This window comes from Trachypithecus francoisi, unplaced genomic scaffold (assembly GCF_009764315.1).
Source record: "Trachypithecus francoisi isolate TF-2019V2 unplaced genomic scaffold, Tfra_2.0 Lachesis_group14, whole genome shotgun sequence".
Classification (NCBI taxonomy): Eukaryota; Metazoa; Chordata; class Mammalia; order Primates; family Cercopithecidae; genus Trachypithecus; species Trachypithecus francoisi.
This window is the reverse complement of record NW_022681459.1, coordinates 9,459,003-9,483,693: the sequence shown is the minus strand read 5'-3', so window position 1 is coordinate 9,483,693 and position 24,691 is coordinate 9,459,003.

Genomic DNA, 24,691 nt, shown 5'->3' with positions numbered 1-24,691 from the left:
GCAAGATTTTTTTTTCCTTTCAGGAAGAAGGAGTAAGGCCAAGATTGTGTATCCTATTCATCAGATCTAGAAAGATGAAAAATTGAAAGGAGGTTGAAGTTTTCATTGGAAGGAAACAGTAAGCTGAGAAAAGGAAATGTTTGATACTTTTGGGGTATGATCAGTGACCTTTTTTTTTTTTTTGGTCTCTAGGCTTAGCTTTTTGTCTCCTTTGTGGCGCACAATGTGACCTTGTCTAATACTGGTTTTCTGTGAAATTGTTTACATTCAACTGGAGGTCATTGAAGGATGACTGTGCATTACAGACAGCTCCTGAGGACACCAAAGTCTAGCAGTGAGGGTCAGGTCAGTGCCCAGCTACCTGGAGCTGCTTATTCTCTTACCACTTAACCTCTGTAACAACATTCTCTTCATATATTGATGTTCAGTTCAAACACTGCCCACTTTATTATGACATACACAATTGATTATAATTCTTTTTCTCAGACATAATATTTCTTTTGCTGCTCTTTTATACCACAAATTAGCTTTTATGAACTTCAACTCTTTATATGTTTATCTCACTCCCCTCAATTAGATGATAAATTCATTAAAATTAGTAACTGATTTTATGTTTTATTTTCTCTTCCTAAACGCAGTGCTTTATATGCAGCATATATGTGAGTGCACATATGTGTGTATCTTAATAAGTTTTAAATTAATACTGATTGTACACATTAAAAAGTTGCAGATGGCTTCAAAAAGATGGGACAGTGGCCTTTAGTGCTAAACATATTTTTACAAAATGTTCTTGATAACATGAATATGTAAATTTATTTCTCTCATACACTAAATTGATTAGTGAATTTAGAGAATTAAAAAAAGATGCTCTTTGACTACTACATCTTCCACTATATATAGAATTTCTAAGGATATTATTCTCAATAAATTTCTGGAATAATACTGCTCAGCCAATATGTTAATTCTTTAATGTTTTGATTTTAACAGAATGTAGGCTTGTAGCATCTCATGGAGAATATTGTTCTCTTTAAAATTGTTAAGATAATGAGCCTGAACTAATAAAAATTATACTTAACATTATGGTGATACTTTCTGCAAAGCATGCAAGTTAATGTTTGCTATTTATAAATATGTACATATGGTTCACAGCATCAGCACCCAATTAAAACCCAAAGGGAAGACACAAATGCATTGGCACTCATGTCTAAATAAGTGCTTAATTATATTTACATGGGTTTCTGTTAATGAAAACTACATCATTCATTCCTTTCTACTTTCATGCATAAACCATCTTATTTGGTTGTCTGCTTTGACTAAGGCTTTCCTAGAGGCAAGTGATTCCAATCTGTACTATATAATTTGGTTATAAATATTTTATCACTTTCCATATTACCAAATGTTAGAAATATTACATATTTATTTATAAATTTTGGTTTTGAGCCTCCAGTTTTTTCTTTTATTATACACACTAGCTTTAAAGCCTACAAAAGCAGAAAAAGGAATCAGCACTTTTTCTTTTAGAGAACACTATTTTGGGTATGAAAGCAAGTAAAAGGCCATGGAAATCAGGTGAGTTTCCTGTTGATTGCTCTGGGATAGGAAATTTAATATAATTTTTAAGAGAAAAAATAGAGCCCTATTTGCAAACATGATATGTAATACTCCCAGTGAGTTCTTCCCAAGCTCATTTTCACCTCCAAGCAAAAGGAGAATTAAAAAGCAACACTACCTTCCAAAGTGTGTCGTTCTGAAGGTGGAAAACACAAGTTCTACATGGGAAAGGTTAACGCAGGTTCACTATATTAAAGCAAACAGTATATCTGGGCATGTTGTAATAAAAATCCTGGATTAAACATGAATCGACTGGAAATAAATAATATGGCAAATATAAAATCTCATAACAGAATGGTAAGTAAATTTGAAAAAGAAGGGTTAAAAATGTAATACTTCCAAAAGACAAGTGACCAAAAAATTCCCTGAAGTGTCTCATATGATAAAATTAGAACCTTTTGTTAACATGAGCTCAAGACCTCAAAGATGTAATGACTAAGCAACTAAATGAGATTAAAATAGAGATTGAAGTGCAATTAGAAACCGTGAGGCACACAGAAGTCACTGATGAAAATCTAATCAGGCCGGGCATGGTGGCTCATATCTGTAACCCCAGCACTTTGGGAGGCCGAGGTAGGTGAATCACTTGAGGTCAGGAATTCGAGACCAGCTTGGCCAGTATGGTGAAACTCTGTCTCTACTAAAAATACAAAAATTATCTGGGCGTGGTGGCGAATGCCTGTAATCCCAGGTACTTGGGAGGCTGAGGCAGGAGAATCACTTGAACCCGGGAGGCAGAGGTTTCAGTGAGCCAAGATCGCACTACCTCACTCCAGCCTGCATGACACAGTGAGACTCTGTCATGCACACACCAAAAAAAAAAATCTAATCAAAGATATGAAGGGGAACTTTTATATTATTACAATTAATGTGGAAAAAAATCAGAAAAGACACTAGGAAATTGGAAAAATAATAAGTGATATGGAAGACAAAATAATATTATCCAGTATAATAAATAACACAGAAATAAAATTATTTGTCTAACAGAAGAAAAACATCAAAAATTAAAAACAAAAGTACATCATATAGCATTTTTTTAACTTGAAAAAATTCACAATTATTTACCATCAATTCATGTTAATCTTTAAATAGGATGAGTGATAGGTTCATTATTAACAGGTTTACACAAAGGGATGAAAAGAGAAGTAGAATTTTGCTGAAATAACTTATAATTCATTAAAACTTTATAATAAAATAAATTAATTACTAAATGTAGGCAGAAGGTGGATCACCTAGGTCAGGAGTTCGAGACAAGCCTGGCCAACATGGTGAAATCCCTGTCTCTACTAAAAATACAAAAAATTTGCCAGGCGTGGTGGCGGGTGCCTATAATCCCGACTACTCAGGAGACTGAAGCAGGAGAATCACTTGAACCCAGGAGGCAGGGGTTGCAGTGAGCCGAGATCATACCATTGCGCTCCAGCCTGGGCAGTAACAGCAAAAATCTGTCTCCAAAAAAAAAGAAAGAAAGAAAAGAGACAGACAAATTCTCAAATATGAAAGAATGTGTCTCTGACTGTGGAAAACAGGCATGTTTCCGGCCCTGTGTAAGTCTCAAGCATTGTTCTAAACTTTTCAGGTGGATTTCCCTGGATTTTGGTAGTTTCCTCACACACACGCACTAATTTCTACTCAACTAAATATTCTGGATGAATCTTTTCATATCTCTGGAGTTTTATTTATTGCAATTTTCTCTTCTCCTGTGCTCTTCTTTATTAACTCTAGCTATCTTGACTTCTCTGAACTTCTAGCTGTGTCTCCTCACTTGGAGTAGATTTCCTGGATTTCCCAGTCCTGTGTCGTGGTCTATTAACATTCTCTAAGCAATAAATTGGGGCAATCATTAGGCTTACTTTGTCCATTCCCTTAGTCAACTGAAACAATGAATTATTACTATCAAGAAAAAATGAGTTGTAATACACAATGTAGGCAGGGAGAAATACACTTAAAACTCAGAACATAATCAAGGACACTTCTTACTAAAGCTTGTGATAAAATTAATAGAAAATTCAAGACTAGGCTAAAAGCAGGACTGTTAATGACACAAATTCTGCAGGAATAAAGGTTGCTGTAAGGAGCCAAGTAAGGAATCACAATTATTTGACATGCTTGTTGAGAAAAAAGCAGATATGGACTGTGCCGTGGTAAAAATAATTTATAAATATCTACTATGACCATGTGAACGGTTTAAAATTATTTGCAAATATTAACTGATGCTTTTTAATTGACTCTTTGACTATCAAAATAAAATGTGTTAAGTAAAATAATGTTAATAGTAGTTAATCGTGTATCTCAATATTTAATTTCAAAATATTAACTTTTAAAAGATAATTATATGCCAGGTAAAACAATGAACATCATTTATAGTTCATTACCAAGATGAACTAGGTGGGATGTTTTACTGTTTTGAAGAGATGGTTAGTATGTCCTTGTTGTGTAAGCAATAATTCTTGTATGATTTATGGAATCATAATATTGCTATTGTCTTTGGAAGTTAGAGTTAAAAGATTAAATATGAATGATGACTTTTTTTTTTTTTTTTGAGACGGAGTCTCGCTCTGTCGCCCGGGCTGGAGTGCAGTGGCCGGATCTCAGCTCACTGCAAGCTCCGCCTCCCGGGTTTACGCCATTCTCCCGCCTCAGCCTCCCGAGTAGCTGGGACTACAGGCGCCCACCTCGTCGCCCGGCTAGTTTTTTGTATTTTTTAGTAGAGACGGGGTTTCACAGTGTTAGCCAGGATGGTCTCGATCTCCTGACCTCGTGATCCGCCCGTCTCGGCCTCCCAAAGTGCTGGGATTACAGGCTTGAGCCACCGCGCCCGGCCTGAATGATGACTTTTTACTGATGCTTCATTGCTCAAGAATGAAACTGGGTATATTCACTAAATTCTCATCTCTATATGGTGCAGCACAGATTTAGTTTGGTCACTGCAACTCCTGTTGCTTGCAGGAGCTTTCTAAGAAAAAAGTGAAGCAGTGACTATCATTCTTAGAATTTTCTGGTTATTAGATATGCTGATGATGGAAAGATATAGATGGCATTTAGGGCCCAGCTTGTTCTCTCTTTCCTTCCACTCTATACTCATATTGCAGAGCGGCAGCTTAGCAGAGGTGGTGGCCTCCCTGGAACCTTTCATGAAATCCCTCCTTTCGGAGTTCTCCTTTTGAAATAACTCTTCTCATAACTCCATGAAAAAATTTAAATATTTACATGGCAAAAATTTCAATGTAAAAAACACACACTCTCTAATATATATCATTATCTAATGTGTTTGTATTTTGTGTATTAATGTTATTTATTTTCTGACTCTCATTTTAGAGACCAAAATGTATGTCTCTAAGGCAGGAATTTTGGCCTCCTTTATTTACTGACAGTTTCCAGTGCCTAGAACAGAGCCTGATACACAGTCATTTTTCACCATATTGTTAAGTATGCATATATAAATACGCATAAGGAACTAGTATTTATTATTTCAAAAGCAAAGTATACTAATATCTTATAAAAATGAATGTATGGCCAGGTGTGGTGGCTCATGCCTGTAATTCCAGCACTTTGGGAGGCCAAGGTGGGCAGATCACAAGGTCAGGAGATTGAGACCATTCTGGCTAACACGGTGAAACCTCGTCTCTACTAAAAATACGAAAATTAGACAGGCGTGGTGGCGGGCGCCTGTAATTCCAGCTGCTGGGGAGGCTGAGGCAGGAAAATGGCATGAACCCGGGAGGCGGGGCTTGCAGTGAGCCGAGATCACACCACTGCACTCCAGCGTGGGCGACAGAGCAAGACTCCATCTCAAAACAAAACAAAAAACAAACAAAAAATATACTGTACCTGAAACCAAATAGAAATAAAATATTTTTGTTGAATTAAATATGAATGAGTAGCTCAGCTAAAAAACCATGATGAGCTCTTTCTTTAAATGTTTTATGTAAGTTTGGTTCTTCTTTTTCTGTTTTCTTCCCATTGTGCTCATCCATTTAACTTAATCTAGGCCAAGTAGTTTTTAATAGTTCTTGTTAAAAAGAGATTAGTAAGGCAGAGAACGGCTCTGCTGCAATCAAAGTAAGTACTTTTTCCTGGTCCTACTTAACATCTCTTAGGAAAGTAACTGAATGATAATTTGACCTTAAAGAAATAGCTCCAGATACAGATTGTAAAATGTGTCTTATAATGGTTATAATGTTTATTCATATTAGAGTATTTTGAATAAATCTACCAAAGTTTGGCACCAAATTAACATGGCTACTATTTTTGTCTCATGTAATCAAAACTACTAACTCACATTTTATCATTTTTAATATAATTAATACCAGAAATTCTACCAAAATCATTTGTTTATGATATTATACATCAACAGCTCACTTGTGATATTGTATCTTAGTACACTTGGGCTTGCTTTCTCTGGTTTAATTCTTGTTCCTTACAATTTATCAAAATGGTATCAAAAAGGGTATAGATAGCAAATGCACACGGGAAATAACACTTAAAATTAAATATCACTAGGGGAAATTCAAATTAAAACAATAATTTAAATCTATATATGTGTCCATATTTTTACAGATTGATGGATCTTAGGAAAGAATTCCAGCTCTGAAAAAGGAACCTAACTGCATTAACAATATTGGAAAGAAACTCTCTGAAACTGGTTAGTGAAAAAGGTGCTGATCTAAGTAATATCGGAAATGAGTTGAGTCTTTAAAACACATTGCATAAGGAACTGCATGTAACACTGAACTGTAGTTTAAAAAGTTCTCATAGTGGTACAGGTTGACAATTCTTATACCAAGACAGATTTATAATGAGATTTTTAAAATAAAATAGATGAATGGTAGATAGAAGGATTCAAAATTCTCACTGTTGGAGTGGAAAATTATAGACAAACCAGGAGAAAATGCTAGAATGACCCAAGTAGTAATAGAATAAATTTGGAAGCATCAGAATATACTCCTGTTTATCTTAATATACACACAGATTTGTGTGTTTGTGAGTGTGCGTGTGTATAGAAATAGATACAACTTTATTGATATAAATATATCTGCTTAAAAAGATACACTACACCATCTCAGCTAACTTTTCCAGGTTAATATCAATGCTGATTAAATCATACTGATAAAACACAGCCTTGTGATATGATGAAAATGAGGCTTTTTCCTCCATGACGTTCCACTCCAAAAGACAGAAACCAAGTCTAATAATGAGGAAAAATCATGAAAACTCTCATTCTACAAAATGTCTGACTGGTCCACCCTAAAACTATCAGTCAAAAATAAGAAAAGTTTGCAAAACTGCTCCAATCAAGAGGCAGAGACATCTAGGGGTACATAACAAGTAGAAGCAATGTCTGTCTTAATTATCTGGGGCTGCTGTAACAGTACCATAGACTAAGTCTCCTACAAACAAGAAAAAATGATCAGTTCTGGAGGCTGGGGAGTCCAGGTTCAGTGTGCTAGCATAGTCAGCTGCTGGAAAGGGCCCTCTTCCAGTTTACAGGCTTTCACTGTATCTTCACAGACAGAAAGAGGATAAGAGAGCTCTCTGGGTTTTCTTTTATAATGGCACTAATTCCATTAATGAGGGCTCCACCCTTATAACCTCATCAACTTTCAAAAGCTTCACCTTCACCTGTCCCTCCAAATTCCGTATGTTGAAATTCTGAGCTTTCCAATGTAATGGTATGTGTGAGGTACATTCAGTATATTGCAAAGTGGCACTCTGTATAGAATATTGAAATTAAAAAAAGGTAAATATTATGGAAATTGGATTAATGTATGGACTTTGACTAATAATTGTTTTTAATTACCAAATAAATTTAAAAAGTTAAACTAGAGGAGGAAAATGTGAACATCTTTCCTAAAAAATAACAGGAAATGCAAATAATATATATAGCATAATCTTTTAAATTTGTCATAGTGTATAACTGGTACAGCTTTTTATGCATTACTGTTATTATGTAATTTAATAAAATTGTTGTGATAGATGGGAATGTATGACAGTGCCATCTAATAATTTTTGTCTTTTTATTTTCTTGACAAGTTACAAACCCCACTACCATAACATTAGTCAAAGAGGTAGCTTAAATCATAGCAAGGCAAGGGACTTAATCCAATCCCCTTATTGAAAAAGTAGAACAATTATAGTCATACTCTTTTGTAAACATAGTATTTCTGTATTGTAAAACAGGTTATAAAAATATATATTTTTAGTGCATAATAGAACAATTGAAAACTTTTACATGAAAACATACAATCCTTCTGTGGCAATTCATTTAAAAAATTAAAAGTTCTACAGATTTGTTTTAGAAAGAAAGATACTGCTTGTTTCCAAGGCACTGTAATTTACATGTTTAATTCACTGTGGATCAATAAGGATTTATAAAGTGAAAATCAATACCATTAGCAATTTATGTTTCAAAGGATAGTAGATTTTTCATGGAACTATTGGAAAAGCTGGATTCACATTTTGTCAGATAAACCCTTTTTTTAACCAGTGAGGATAAGCCATGACAAGTAATAATACAAATAAAATAATGCATAGTAAATCAAACACAGGTAACCATATATATACATACACATATATTTATATACAGTTTACTATATATATAGTTCATCACTTGATATTATATCGTATATATATATGCGCCTGAAGTAGTGAGCTTATTGTATAATGACATATATGAAGCTGCTACATGCTGATTGTGTTCTAACTGAAGGTACGTATGCGGTTAGCAATGTCATAAGTAAGTCCAATTTTAACAAGAATGATAAGCAATTTGAATCACAATTATGCATGATCATATTCAATGTCATATGAGAAAACCATACTGTCATAAAAATAAACTGAGAATAAAGTACCTAAAACAAAATCTCTCGCTTTTCTCATCCTTGATTTTTATTTTTTTTAATAGATATGCTTAAATATCAGCAACAGCATCAACTAAGACTAGAGTGGCTAAAGATGCAATCTAATTTTTTCCTATGGATTGCTCAAATATACCTCTTATTTGTTAGACCTATTACACCATACCCATTTTTAAAATAACTTTACAGATATTTAGATAGTAATTCAGATATTTAGATATCTAGATAATAACATTATTACATTACTAAATTTCACACTGACAAAGTTAAAAATACATTTATTTATTAGCCATACTTTATCTTCTCTGCTGAATGTGTAAAGTCCTTTAAGAGTTTGCATGTTTAATTTGTTCATAGTTTTAATAAAATACTGAATATATAATTTTTAGGTTCATTTTGTTCAAAAGGAGAAATACTTTATACTTGTCCATCTATATCCACATGTAGTTGTGCTGTCAATTAAGGTCTTTCTGGTGCACATGAATCTAAAAATGAATACAATGAAGAAAATAAATAATCCAATTTCAGAGCTAGTATAGGTCCAAAGAAGGTTTTCTCTAATCTCTCTGATAGTTATTAAATCATTTTCCAAGTAATTGAATATAGTAAATAGATTTTGCAAGTTAACCCCTATACAGATAATCATAGGTATAGAGAGAGAAAGTACTTGACACTGCAAGGGCTACCTCAAAATATGCATGGGTCAGGCATAGTGGCTCACACTTGTAATCCCAGAGGGCTGGGATTTCCTTTTTTTTTTTTTTTTTTCTGAGATGGAGTCTCGCTCAGTCACCCAGGCTGGAGTGCAGTGGTGCAATCTCGGCTCACTGCAAGCTCTGCCTCCTGGGTTCACACTATTCTCCTGTCCCAGCCTCCCCTCAGTAACTAGGACTACATGCTCCCACCATCACGCCTGGCTACTTTTTTTTTTTGTATTTTTAATAGAGACGGGGTTTCACCATGTTAGCCAGGATGGTCTCGATCTCCTAACCTCGTGATTCTCCCGCCACCTCGGCCTCCCAAAGTGCTGGGATCACACGCGTGAGCCACCATGCCCGGCCACAAACTGGCAGATTTCTTGAGCCCAGGATTTTAAGGCTAGCCTGAGCAACATGGTAAAACCCCATTTCTACAAAATACAAAAATGTTTAGCTGTACATGGTGGTGTGCACCTGTAGTTCCAGCTACTTGGGAGGATTGCTTGAGCCCAGGGAGGTCAAGGCTGCAGTTAGCTGTGATTATGCTACCACATTTCAGTCTGGGTGACAGAGCCAGACTCTCTCTCTCTCTCTCTCTACATATATATATATGTGTGTGTGTGTGTGTGTGTGTGTCTGTGTATACAGACACACACACTTATGGCAAAACCCTGCTCACATTAAACAAATTTAATTGCTACATTTAATTATTAAGAAATTAGCTATTATGTAATCACATTCTAATTTGTTCTGCTTTAGTCCTACTCTGTAAGAAGCAGGAATATAATTTGATGTGCTGGGGATGAGTCAAATATCATGTCCCATATCCTTGTGGATAAAAGGCCAGTGAAAGCTACCCTCTGTAGGCTTCATCAATTGCAAGTGAATAATGGTGACTCTTGGGGCTTTCTCATGTCTTCTTTGCTCAAGAGCTTTCCTCAATTTGGATTACTAAAATGATTCAAGGTCAATGAATAACATGCCATTAACCCAGCAAATGTGAGTTCTGCCTTAAAGATAAACACAAACAAAACAGAAGCTATGTACAAAGAGGTAACAATGGAACTGAGGTGACTATTACCATTTTCTTTCAGGCAAAGGAATAAGTACCTACAGCAGTAACAAGTAATACAATATAACACAGTAAAATGCAGTGCTAAGAATTTGATTTATTGCTTTATAAATCAGTCTTCTGTTGATATCAATAGAAAGTCATCTACGGAACTGAAGGAAAAGCAGACATTTCAAAAGAATGCGGTTAATACTTACAAAATACTCAGGAACTAAGTGAGATACAGAACATATCAAGTCTCAAACCTCAAGAACTCTCTGGTTCAGAAGCTGAGGTTATCACTATTGTTCCTAGACATTCAGTAATGTCAGACACCTCTTTTATTCTGAGTACTTTCTCTCAGAACAGTGAGAGTAAATCTCAAGTGAGCTACTGTTGACTATTAACCTCCAACTGCGTCTGTGCTTTTGTGTTACTTTCTCAACAATTAAATATCACATGAAAATATCCATTCCCCAAGTCTTAGATACCTGCCTACAGCTTAAATACTAGAGAGTGAGGAAAATAGATATATCTTTTTGTTGAGCATACATAATTAGAAGACTCACCTTCAACCAGTAAAGATGCTCAGTTTATATTTTACCTAGATATTTCTGACTGATACTACAGTTCACAATTTTGTCTACTCAATAAATCCATGCCCATTTCCTTCCACAAATACATTGAGAGAAACTGATGTTGATATAATTATCAATGCAAATGTCCTGGAGGATGTTGTAGAGAAAAGCACTTTATTCCTTTGTACATACTGATTTACTTCAAGGTAAAATACATTTCCTTGAATACGTTCAAACAATAAATTAATTTAACCACTTATTGAACTTGCACTACAAAATTAATCCTCCAAAGCAGCTTAGTCAGCATCTTTTATTTCATCGACTGCAAAATTGATCAAACTGACAATATAAACATCTCAATTTGTACCAAAATAAGGTCAGCTGTAAGGATGAGATTAGCGGTAATAAAATATTTTATGGACTATTTTATTCTTAAAGAAAGATTTTTTTTTTCTTTTTTCCTTTTTTTTTTTTTTTTTTTTTTTTGAAACAGGGTCTCGCTTGGTTGTCTAGGCTGAAGTGCAGTGGTGTAATTTTGGCTCACTGGGGCCTCAAATTCCTGGCTCAAGTGATCCTTTAACTTCAGTCTCCCAAGCAGCTGGGACTACAAGTATGCGCCACCGTGCTGGGCTAAGAGGTTTTTTTTGTTTGTTTGTTTTGTTTCGTTTTGTTTTTGAGACGAAGTTTTGCTCTTGTTGCCCAGGCTGGGGTACAATGGCACAATCTTGGCTCACCACAACCTCCACTTCCCAAGTTCAAGTGATTCTCCTGCCTCAGCCTCCCGAGTAGCTGGGATTACAGGCATGCGCCACCACGTCCAGCTGATTTTTGTATTTTTAGTTGAGATGGCGTTTCTCCATGTTGGTCAGAGTGGTCTTGAACTCTCGACCTCAGGTGACCCACCTGCCTTGACCTCCCAAAGTGCTGGGATTACAGGTGTGAGCCACCATGCCCAGCCAGGGTTTCTATTTTAATGACAGCTTTTGTTCAGTCACTATATGATGTTCCTTTTTATCATGGTCAAAAAAAATTTCACATCACAATTAGATGTCCTGCTTCAGTACTGTGAGACTAGATGATTTCTGAAAGATTCTTTGGATGTGATACAAAACCACTTCTTTCAAACTTTAGCTAATTGGCAGTTATTCTTGATGGAGTGAATATCTTCGGGAAATTCATGAAGTGATAAAATAATCTCTCTTCAAAATTTACATAAATTCAAGATGTAGGTGAAATATACATCCTAGTCTGTAATCTATCTAATAGAGTCTGACTATAATCCTGTTGAAAAAACTTTATCATTAATAGACAAAATGGATTTTAACATTCTTATAACTAAACAGATAAATATATACATAAAAGTGCTTAAAACACAAATATGCATTTTATGCATTAATTGTAAAATAAATAGTCCTGCAACTAAGACAAAAACCATTTCCAAAATCTTGGAAGACTGCGATATGCCTTTTTGCAATCATAATGCTTGCCTCCCTAAAGTTAACTATTCTCCTCATTTTTATGATAAACAATTCCTTGCTTTATGTTGGTGTCATATACTGCATATGTTATTGGCTCAGATCTAAATATGAGGTTAAAGTGAGGGTATAAGTTAATGTAACTAAACTTAATACAGTGACAAGGACAATACAGAAAAATTCTGTATACTGAAAAAAATTCAGAACAAAATTCTGAAATTTGCTGCAAAATGATTTTAAGTTCAGAGTTCTACTTGGGATTTTAAAGAAAATTTCTCATAGGGAAAGTAAAAAGTAGAATATTTTTGTTTTATTCTTCCAACTCTCAATTGCTAGGAATTGAGGGAACATTTGTTTTTTTGTTTGTTTGTTTCCTTGAATATTTGTTTTGTGCTACATTTTAAACAAAATACTAACAGTAGAGTTAGTACTAATGTTTTAAGCCATATTTTATCCAAAATAGATGAACTGTTCATGAGATAGAGATGGAATGGGCAACTCATAAAATCTGTTAAAGGAGAAGAGATCTAAAAGCTTGTATTTCACACACACTCAAATATTGCTTAAATTAAACTTGCAGCAGTAAAATGTAGTCTATCTCTCACATTTTATTTATTGGCTTTGGCCTTCGTTTCAAACTGAGAAATCCATTGGATTTCAGTGCCTGATCAAGTAGCCTGAGAGTAAACTTTTGTCTTCAATTGGGCCTATGAGTCTGGAGAATATTTAAGCCATGTTTTCTATGTCTTCTTCCTGTACTCTTGCATAGATTCATAATGAAAATCTGCTCTTTGAAATTTCTATTTGGACTTTGATGTATTTAACTTTCTTATTTGTTGTCCTCATACTGAAAGGGGACTTCTTGCTCTTTTGCTTAATTTCAAGGCAGTGTGATAAACTCAGATTTATGACTTTAATCCAACTGCACAGAAATTGAGATGTCACATTTCAGCCATATTGAAAATTGAATTAATAAAAGCATTTGTTTAGCCCTTTAGCTTCACCACCTGATAGACTTTTTCTATTTTTATTTTTTTACTTTCAAATATGCCTTTTATTTTTTCTTTTTCTTTTTTTTTGTGGATTTATTTTTTTTTATTATACTTTAAGTTCTAGGGTACATGTGCAGAATGTGCAGTTTTCTTACATATGTATACTTGTGCCATGTTGGTGTGCTGCACCCTTCAACTCATCAGCAAACATCAACTCGTCACTTACATCCGGTATAACTCCCAATGCAATCCCTCCCCCCACCCGACCCCGTGATAGGCCACGGTGTGTGATGTTCCCCTTCCCGAGTCCAAGTGATCTCATTGTTCAGTTCCCACCTATGAGTGAGAACATGCGGTGTTTGGTTTTCTGTTTTTGCGATAGTTTGCTGAGAATGATGGTCTCCAGCTGCATCCATGTCCCTACAAAGGACGCAAACTCATCCTTTTTTATGGCTGCATAGTATTCCATGGTGTATATGTGCCACATTTTCTTAATCCAGTCTGTCACAGATGGATATTTGGGTTTATTCCAAGTCTTTGCTATTGTGAATAGTGCCACAATAAACATATGTGTGCATGTGTCTTTATAGTAGCATGATTTGTAATCATTTGGCTATATAACCAGTAATGGGATGGCTGGGTCATATGGTACATCTAGTTCTAGATCTTTGAGGAATTGCCATACTGTTTTCCATAATGGTTGAACTAGTTTACAATCCCACCAACAGGGTAAAAGTGTTCCTATTTCTCCACATCCTCTCCAGCACCTGTTGTTGCCTGACTTTTTAATGATTGCCATTCTAACTGGTGTGAGATGGTATCTCATTGTGGTTTTGATTTGCATTTCTCTGATGGCCAGTGATGATGAGCATTTTTTCATGTGCTTGTTGGCTGTATAAATGTCTTCTTTTGAGAAATGTCTGTTCATATCCTTTGCCCACTTTTTGATGGGGTTGTTTGATTTTTTCTTGTAAATTTCTTTGCGTTCTTTGTAGATTCTGGATATTAGCCCTTTGTCAGATGAGTAGATTGCAAAAATTTTCTCCCATTCTGTAGGGTGCCTGTTCACTCTGATGGTAGTTTCTTTTGCTGTGCAGAAGCTCTTTAATTAGATCCCATTTGTCAATTTTGGCTTTAGTTGCCGTTGCTTTTGGTGTTTTAGACATGAAGTCCTTGCCCATGCCTATGTCCTGAATGGTATTACCTAGGTTTTCTTCTAGGGTTTTTATGGTATTAGGTCTAACATTTAAGTCTCTAATCCATCTTGAATTAATTTTCGTATAAGGAGTAAGGAAAGGATCCAGTTTCAGCTTTCTACTTATGGCTAGCCAATTTTCCCAGCACCATTTATTAAATAAGGAATCCTTTCCCCATTTCTTGTTTTTCTCAGGTTTATCAACGATCAGATGGCTGTAGATGTGTGGTATTATTTCTGAGGACTCTGTTCTGTTCCATTGGTCTATATCTCTGTTTTGGTACCAGTACCATGCTGTTTTGGTTACTGTAGCCTTGTAGTATAGTTTGAAGTCAGGTAGTGTGATGCCTCCAGCTTTGTTCTTTTGACTTAGGATTGTCTTGGAAATGCAGGCTCTTTTTTGGTTCCATATGAACTTTAAAGCAGTTTTTTCCAATTCGGTGAAGAAACTCATTGGTAGCTTGATAGGGATGGCATTGAATCTATAAATAACCTTGGGCAGTATGGCCATTTTCACGATATTGATTCTTCCTATCCATGAGCATGGTATGTTCTTCCATTTGTTTGTGTCCTCTTTGATTTCACTGAGCAGTGGTTTGTAGTTCTCCTTGAAGAGGTCCTTTACATCCCTTGTAAGTTGGATTCCTAGGTATTTGATTCTCTTTGAAGCAATTGTGAATGGAAGTTCATTCATGATTTGGCTCTCTGTTTGTCTGTTACTGGTGTATAAGAATGCTTGTGATTTTTGCACATTAATTTTGTATCCTGAGACTTTGCTGAAGTCGCTTATCAGCTTAAGGAGACTTGGGGCTGAGACAATGGGGTTTTCTAAATAGACAATCATGTCATCTGCAAACAGGAACAATTTGACTTCTTCTTTTCCTAACTGAACACCCTTGATTTCTTTCTCTTGCCTGATTGCCCTAGCCAGAACTTCCAACACTATGTTGAATAGGAGTGGTGAGAGAGGGCATCCCTGTCTTGTGCCAGTTTTCAAAGGGAAATTTTCCAGTTTTTGCCCATTCAGTATGATATTGGGTGGGTTTGTCATAAATAGCTCTTATTATTTTGAGATACATTCCATCAATACTGAATTTATTGAGCGTTTTTAGCATGAAGGGCTGTTGAATTTTGTCAAAGGCCTTTTCTGCATCTATTGAGATAATCATGTGGTTTTTGTCTTTGGCTCTGTTTAGATGCTGGATTATGTTTATTGATTTGCGAATGTTGAACCAGCCTTGCATCCCAGGGATGAAGCCCACTTGATCATGGTGGATAAGCTTTTTGATGTGCTGCTGGATCCGGTTTGCCAGTATTTTACTGAAGATTTTTGCATCGATGTTCATCAGGGATATTGGTCTAAAATTCTCTTTTTTTGTTGTATCTCTGCCAGGCTTTGGTATCAGGATGATGTTGGCCTCATAAAATGAGTTAGGGAGGATTCCCTCTTTTTCTATTGATTGGAATAGTTTCAGAAGGACTGGTACCAGCTCCTCCTTGTACCTCTGGTAGAATTCAGCTGTAAATCCATCTGGTCCTGGACGTTTTTTGGTTGGTAGGCTATTAATTATTGCCTCAATTTCAGAGCCTGCTATTGGTCTATTCAGGGATTCAGCTTCTTCCTGATTTAGTCTTGGGAGAGTGTAAGTGTCCAGGAAATTATCCATTTCTTCTAGATTTTCTAGTTTATTTGTGTAGAGGTGTTTATAGTATTCTCTGATGGTAGTTTGTATTTCTGTGGGGTCGGTGGTGATATCCCCTTTATCATTTTTTATTGCATCTATTTGATTCTTCTCTCTTTTCTTCTTGGTCTTGCTAGCAGTCAATCAATTTTGTTGATCTTTTCAAAAAACCAACTCCTGGATTCATTGATTTTTTGGAGGGTTTTTTGTGTCTCTATCTGCTCTGATCTTAGTTCTGCTCTGATCTTAGTTATTTCTTGCCTTATGCTAGCTTTTGAATATGTTTGCTCTTGCCTCTCTAGTTCTTTTAATTGTGATGTTAGAGTGTCAATTTTAGATCTTTCCTGCTTTCTCTTGTGGGCATTTAGTGCTATAAATTTCCCTCTACACACTGCTTTAAATGTGTCTCAGAGATTCTGGTATGTTGTGTCTTTGTTCTCATTGGTTTCAAAGAACATCTTTATTTCTGCCTTGTACCCAGTAGTCATTCAGGAGCAAGTTATTCACTTTCCATGTAGTAGAGCGGTTTTGATTGAGTTTCTTAGTCCTGAGTTCTAGTTTGATTGCACTGTGGTCTGAGAGACAGTTTGTTATAATTTCTGCTCTTGTACATTTGCTGAGGAGTGCTTTACTTCCAATTATGTGGTCAATTTTGGAATAAGTGTGATGTGGTGCTGAGAAGAATGTATATTCTGTTGATTTGGGATGGAGAGTTCTATAGATGTCTATTATGTCTGCTTGCTGCAGAGATGAATTCAATTCCTGTATATCCTTGTTAACTTTCTGTCTCGTTGATCTGTCTAATGTTGACAGTGGGGTGTTGAAGTCTCCCATTATTATTGCATGGGAGTCTAAGTCCCTTTGTAAGTCTCTAAGGACTTGCTTCATGAATCTGGGTGCTCCTGTATTGGGTGCATATATATTAAGATAGTTAGCTCTTCCTGTTGAATTGATCCCTTTACCATTATGTAATGGCCTTCTTTGTCTCCTTTGATCTTTGATGGTTTAAAGTCTGTTTTATCAGAGACTAGGATTGCAACTCCTGCTTTTTTTTTTTTGTTCTCCATTTGCTTGGTAGATCTTTGTCCATCCCTTTATTTTGAGCCTATGTATGTCTCTGCATGTGAGATGGGTCTCCTGAATACAGCAGACTGATGGGTCTTGACTCTTTATCCATTTTGCCAGTCTGTGTCTTTTAATTGGAGCATTTAGTCCATTAACATTTAAGGTTAATATTGTTATGTGTGAACTTGATCCTGCCATTATGATATTAACTGGTTATTTTGCTCGTTAGTTGATGCAGTTTCTTCTCCTACCTCGATGGTCTTTACATTTTGGCATGTTTTTGCAATGGCTGGTACTGGTTGTTCCTTTCCATGTTTAGGGCCTCCTTCAGGGTCTCTTGCAAGGCAGGCCTGGTGGTGACAAAATCTCTAAGCATTTGCTTATCTGTAAAGGATTTTATTTCTCCTTCACTGATGAAACTTAGTTTGGCTGGATATGAAATTCTGGGTTTAAATTTTTTCTTTAAGAACGTTGAATATTGGCCCCCACTCTCTTCTGGCTTGTAGAGTTTCTGCCGAGAGATCTGCGGTTAGTCTGCTGGGCTTCCCTTTGTGGGTAACCCGACCTTTCTCTCTGGCTGCCCTTAAGATTGTTTCCTTCATTTCAACTTTGGTGAATCTGGCAATTATGTGTCTTGGAGTTGCTCTTCTGGAGGAGTATCTTTGTGGCGTTCTCTGTATTTCCTGAATTTGAATGTTGGCCTGCCCTACTAGGTTGGGGAAGTTCTCCTGGATGATATCCTGAAGAGTGTTTTCCAACTTAGTTCCATTTTCTCCCTCACTTTCAGGCACCCCAATCAGATGTAGATTTGGTCTTTTTACATAATCCCATACTTCTTGCAGGTTTGTTCATTTCTTTTTCTTCTTTTTTCTTTAGACTTCTCTTCTTGCTTCATTTCATTCATTTGATCCTCAATCGCTGATACTCTTTCTTCCAGTTGATCGAGTTGGTTACTGAAGCTTGTGCATTTGTTACGTATTTCTCGTGTCATGGTTTTCATCTCTGTCAGCTTGTTTATGGCCTTCTCTGCATTAATTATTCTGGTTATCAATTCTTCCACTCTTTTTTCAAGATTTTTAGTTTCTTTGCGCTGGGTACGTAATTCCTCCTTTAGCTCTGAGAAATTTGATGGTCTGAAGCCTTCTTCTCTCATCTCGTCAAAGTCATTCTCCGTCCAGCTTTGATCCATTGCTGGCGATGAACTGCGTTCCTTTGGAGGGGGAGATGCGCTCTTATTCTTTGAATTTCCAGCTTTTCTGCCCTGCTTTTTCCCCATCTTTGTGGTTTTATCTGCCTCTGGTCGTTGATGATGGTGATGTACTGATGGGGTTTTGGTGTGGGTGTCCTTCCTGTTTGTTAGTTTTCCTTCTAACAGTCAGGACCCTCAGCTGTACGTCTGTTGGAGATTGCTTGAGGTCCACTCCAGACCCTCTTTGCCTGGGTGTCAGCAGCAGAGGCTGCAGAAGACAGAATACTGCTGAACGAGTGTACCTGTCTGATTCTTGCTTTGGAAGCTTCCTCTCAGGGGTGTACTCCACCGTGTGAGGTGTGGGGCATCGGTCTGCCCCTAGTGGAGGATGTCTCCCAGTTAGGCTACTCAGGGGTCAGGGACCCACTTGAGCAGGCAGTCTGTCCGTTCTCAGATCTCAACCTCTGTGTTGGGAGATCCACTGCTCTCTTCAAAGCTGTCAGACAGAGTCATTTGCGTCTGCAGAGGTTTCTGCTGCTTTGTTGTTGTTGTTGTTTAGCTGTGCCCTGTCCCCAGAGGTGGAGTCTACAGAGACTGGCAGGCCTCCTTGAGCTGCTGTGAGCTACACCCAGTTCGATCTTCCCAGGGCTTTGTTTACCTACTTAAGCCTCAGCAATGGCAGGTGCCCCTCCCCCAGCCTCACTGCTGCCTTGCAGTTAGATCGCAGACTGGTGTGCTAGCAATGAGGAAGGCTCCGTGGGCATGGGATCCTCCTGGCCAGGTGTGGGATATAATCTCCTGGTGTGCCCATTTGCTTAAAGCACAGTATTTGGGTGGGAGTTACCCGATTTTCCAGGTGTTGTGTGTCTCAGTTCCCCTGGCTAGGAAAAGGGATTCCCTTCCCCCTTCGCTTCCCAGGTGAGGTGATGCCTCACCCTGCTTCAGCTCTTGCTGGTCCGGCTGCAACTGCTGACCAGCACCGATTGTCCGGCACTCCCTAGTGAGATAAACCCAGTACCTCAGTTGAAAATGCAGAAATCACCTGTCTTCTGTGTCGCTTGCGCTGGGAGCTGGAGACTGGAGCTGTGCCTATTCGGCCATCTTGCTCCGTCCCCCTGATAGACTTTTAAAGTGGCTACTTTAAGGGATATGTAAGCTTTATAGAATCTTGCCAGAAATAATTACAAAGCAATTAAAATTCAGCAATATAGGTTTGTAACAAAGCTGGTTCTCCTCTTTCTCATCTTTAAAGGACAAAAAACCAAAACGGTACAGGCAAACCAAAGGAAATAAATACCATAGTACATAATGTTTTCTAACATTTTAAGTAAACTAAATGCCAAATCCTCTTTAAAACCTATAGCTTGGCTTTGCTGAACCAGGGGTCTCTCCCCAGGTCAACTTGGCTTTCTTCCCAAAGAGCATCATGCAAGCATTAGGATCTATGTAGAATGCCTGACTTTCTACACTTTGATTAGGTACTTTCTATTTATCTGCCTAAATCAAGATTACCTATTCTTTCTGCTAAAAAGAAAATGGCCTGACAACTTAGGTCAAATTACAATAAATGTCCTCTTTTTAAAAAATCAGATCCTATTTAGTATTTGTGAGAGTTCAGCTGGGGTTTAGATATTAATATGGGACAAGAATTCATTGGAGATCTCTGTGTTTCATCTATTTCAGTATGTAAAAGTTAAATTAAATTCACAATTGCTTACATCATATTCTGTTCATCTATCTTGAAAACTATATCTATCTATCTATCTATCTATATATCTATCTATCTATCTATCTAGACAGCGTCTTGATCTGTTGCCCAGGCTGAAGTGCAGTGGCCTGATCTCAGCTCACTGCAACCTCTGCCTCCCAGATTCAAGTGATTCTCTTGCCTTAGGCTCCTGAGTAGCTGGGATTACAGGCACGTGCCACCGCACCAGGTTACTATTTGTATTTTTAGTGGAGACAGGGTTTCACCATGTTTGCCAGGGTGGTCTCGAACTCCTAATCTGTTCACCTCAGCCTCCCAAAGTGCTGTAATTACAGGTCTGAAACATTGTGTCTGGCCTTGGCAACTATATCTTTGTAATGATTATAACTCTTTTCAAGTTTAGAATTTGTTAAGCCTCAAATTTCCTGGCCCATGGCTCATCTCTTTTATTCTTCTCACTTAGGAGAGGCTTAGTGTGTATCCACGTGGATGAGCAGCGAGCCTGACAATTTGTCTCTCAGTCACTGCTCAGATCTTTGGGGTACACATTAATAGTACATTTTGCCCCTAAGAAAACTGACAGAAATAGAGGATTATGCATGCCCTGCACGTGGCCTGGGGGCTGTTTACAAAAAGTTGTTTAATCATGAGTACCTGAGAAGCAGTTTAGAAGAAGGATGTTGGCAGGACACATCTCCTTGGCCCCCAGGCTATAGCCATTAAGGTGAGGAGTTGATAGAGGAGAGACAGAGTGAGGAGGCCTTCACTAAACTGGAACCCAGCTCAAGCCCTTTTCTTGCCTGTTTCTAAAGACAGTACTCCACCCTATTTTCTCCCTGAAGATAGAGGCTGTGTCTTCATTATCTTTATATCCAGGATTATTTGATGGCCAACAAGTTGTTTTCATTTGTTTTACTTATTATTGTTGAATAAGTAAGTTTTAAAAGAGAGAAAAAAATGTAATCGTGACTAACGCTATGTAGGTAGTGAATGTCAAAACAGTTCAAATTCAGATTTCAAAAGTCAGAGTCTTCTGATTCTGAGGTTTTTGATCAGTTATTGTATTATCCTTTCTCACGCTGCTATGAAGAGATATCCAAGACTGGGTAATTCATAGAGAAGAGTTTTAATTTACTCACAGTTCCGCATGACTTGGGAGGCCTTAGGAGTCTTACAATCATGGTGGGAGACACCTCTTCACAGGGCAGCAGGAGAGAGAATGAATGCCAGAAGGGGAAATGCTAGATGCTTATAAAACATCAGATCTTGTGAGAACTCACTCACTATCATGAGAATAGCATGAGAGACTGCCCCCATAATTCAATTACCCCTCCCTGGGTCTCTCCCATGACACATGAGAATTATGGGGATTAGAATTTAAGATGAGATTTGAGGGGGGACACAAAGCCAAACCAGATCAGTTATTGTATCACACTGATGATTCCTTCACACTAGAACATAAATATCAGTGTCATTAAGCAACCAGAAGCCTGATGTGGTATGGGACCCCAGCCAAAGGGAAGGTTAAAGTAGCAATCAACAGTGAGGTATAATTGTATGGAGAAAGTCTAATTGGAACAGTGTCTTCCAAGTTTGAGTATGATTTAGTTAGGGATACAGAAGACATTCTAAATAGAGAGAAAGACAACAACTGGGTTCTTAATTTATTTACCTCATTTATCCATAATATAGAAAATACATCTACTGAAAGTAAATTTAATCACAGAACAAAACGAGCCAATTTTTAATAGTGATAATAAAAATAAGTTACGAGATTTTGTTTAATTGTTTGTATCTTCACAACTTTCTCAACCATCAGGACACATCTAAATGGAAAAGTCTACAAATTACTTTGAAGACAAAATCTAAAGTGAGCCTTTTAAAATCAATATATTTAAAACCTATTTCCCTCAAAAATAAATATTAAACCAAGATTCAATCTAGCAAAATGAATCTTTATAAATCTTTGGAGATTTCCTCTTTATGTTAAGAAACATATTTACAGTGGCTATATATAAATTCATTAGGGTTAAATATTCTCTCTGCCTCTGTCTTCTCTCTCTCTCTCTCTCTCTCTCTCTCTCTCTCTCTGTCAATCTATTATTTTCCCATTTACCTGGATAAAAGCCACAAGCAAATAATAGTGCCAACCACAGGCAAACACATTTTTCAAATAATTGTGAAAAATATCATTTCTGTAGAGACAGGGTTTCCACGGAAGTATTTAAGGGAACAATATTTAATGTGGGGAAATAGAGAATGACTCTTTTCCCTGGTGATAACAAGTCCTATTTGTCCCAATTTACAGCAGCAGGGGAGGGAAAGGTGTACCTAAAATGCAAATAAACTATCCAGGTACAGAGTGTGCATGGAAAAGGTTAGCTGGATAGCGGCTGAGTAATTACAGTAATTCAGGACATGTAAATATATCCTGTGGACCAAAGAAACAGAAATATGTTATAACAGAAATGGAGCACTTAAGAAAATACAGCTTTAGGTCAAATAACAGTACACATTCCAAACAGGGGACTTTACTCACAGGACAAAACTAAGGATAATATGCTCATTTAAGAAACAACTTTTTAACCATATTACAAAGTTGGGTATACACTAAAGCCAATCTGAGGTGAAAAAATGGTATCCTACTCCATTCCAAGAAGGTCTTTTTTTAAAACAAGTGTCAAGTTATGCCAATTGATGCATATTTGTTTAATTCTTTGGGAGAAAGTAATAAACCACGAAAGCAGACAGAATAAATTTCAGAAACAAGGGAGTAAAGTGAAAGAGCATGTCATTTCATGAGCACTGCTCTGTACTGTCTGACAATTAATAAGCTACTTTTGCAAAGTTAATGTTAAGATGGCAAAGTAAATGGACAATTAGGCTGGTTGCTGTTCTAGATGTCTTTAGTTCTGTGCCTAATTCTGAAGGTTAATGGCTAGTATCAGCACACATTTGATTTTAATTTAAAAAAACAGGCAATTTAAATCCAATACATTCTCTAATATGCACTCTCTAGAAATATTTCTACTTAATATGGCTAAGTAAAGTGTGTTGAAGTAATTGTATAAGTTTAACTTTTTTTCCAAATCAAAGCTTAATAGAGCCTCTAGGTAACACACATAAGGATTTCTTCCCATACAAACTGATAGATAAAATTCTTCCCAGAGCACTGTACTAGGGTTCTTAAAACATGGATAATGATCAAACCTATATCAAGACTTCTGGAACAGTACACAAAGGGGAATCTCATATAAACCAATAGTCACCAAGAGATGTTTAGGATTCTTTTCACTCCATCACCCTGGGGAGATGGGGTGATGTACACGCCACTGTTCATATACACAGTCACATCTCAAGGTAAGCCCTCTGAATCAGGTTGAATCAAGGAGCAAGACAACAATCATTAGGCTGTGGGACATTTGAGCTGAAAGATTAACAAAGCACTGGTCTCCTGACTGGTGGGTTTAGTGTCTAGATATAACAGCAATATGACATGGTAGAAGCTACACACCACTTTCTTTTATCAGTTCAATATCTGTGGTTAGGGAAGCATCTGCTTTTCTCCTGGAATAATCAGTGTATTTATGCCCAATCCTAGAGTTGGACTAGAAGAGAATATTGTAAGTAGTGAGCATTTGGACAATTTCCACGAAGTCTTGCAAGACAAGACATTTGCTAAAAGTACAGTCTGTAGATTTTCAATATAGAACAAGTAGACCCTTATTCTCATTTGGTAATTATCACCATCAGCACTTGTGATGTTATAACTCACACTGTATAGTAATGAAGATATTGGAAAAAATGCAAAAAATGTCAAGCATATAGTTATTTCCTTGAAGGAACACCCAATATTGTATAAAAATAAATATATAGAGAAAAAATACATTGACAATTAAGAACTATTGGGGGGCATGACTATAGAAAAAGGAAGCCGCCCAAGTCTCATCTTAAATTGTAACTCCATCATCCTCACGTGGCAGAGGAGGGACCTAGTGGGAGGCAATTGAATTATTACCCTCATGATGTTCTCATGATAGTGAGAATATTCTCATGATAGTAAGTTCTCATGAAATCTAATGGTTTTATAAGGGGCTTTGTTCACTTTTCTCGGCACTTCTCCTTCCAGTCGCTGTGAAGAAGGTTGTCCTTGCTTCGCCTTCTGCCTTGATTGTAAGTTTCCTGACACCTCCCCAGCTATGATGAATTGTAAGTCAATTAAACCTCTTTCCTTCATAAATTACCCAGTGTCAGGTTTGTCTTTATTAGCAGTGCGAGAACAGACTGATACAGGAGTAAATGGTTTAACTTTTACATAGTTTTTATTAGGTGATGACAGAAGTATTTGCCCCACAGGAATCAACAAATCCCCAAAATGAGGGCTTTCCCCTCATCCTCAAGAGGACTAATCATTAAAAATTTAACAACACATTCATGAGTATAAATCAGAAAGGGAATAGTTTTCAATTGATTATGAAATTCATCAGTTCCTTGCTAATTCTCAATCTTTACTATAGAATTGAGGATGTTTATTTAAATGACCTGTATATTTCATGAGAATGTGGAGTAATTAGCATTCATTTAACAGGT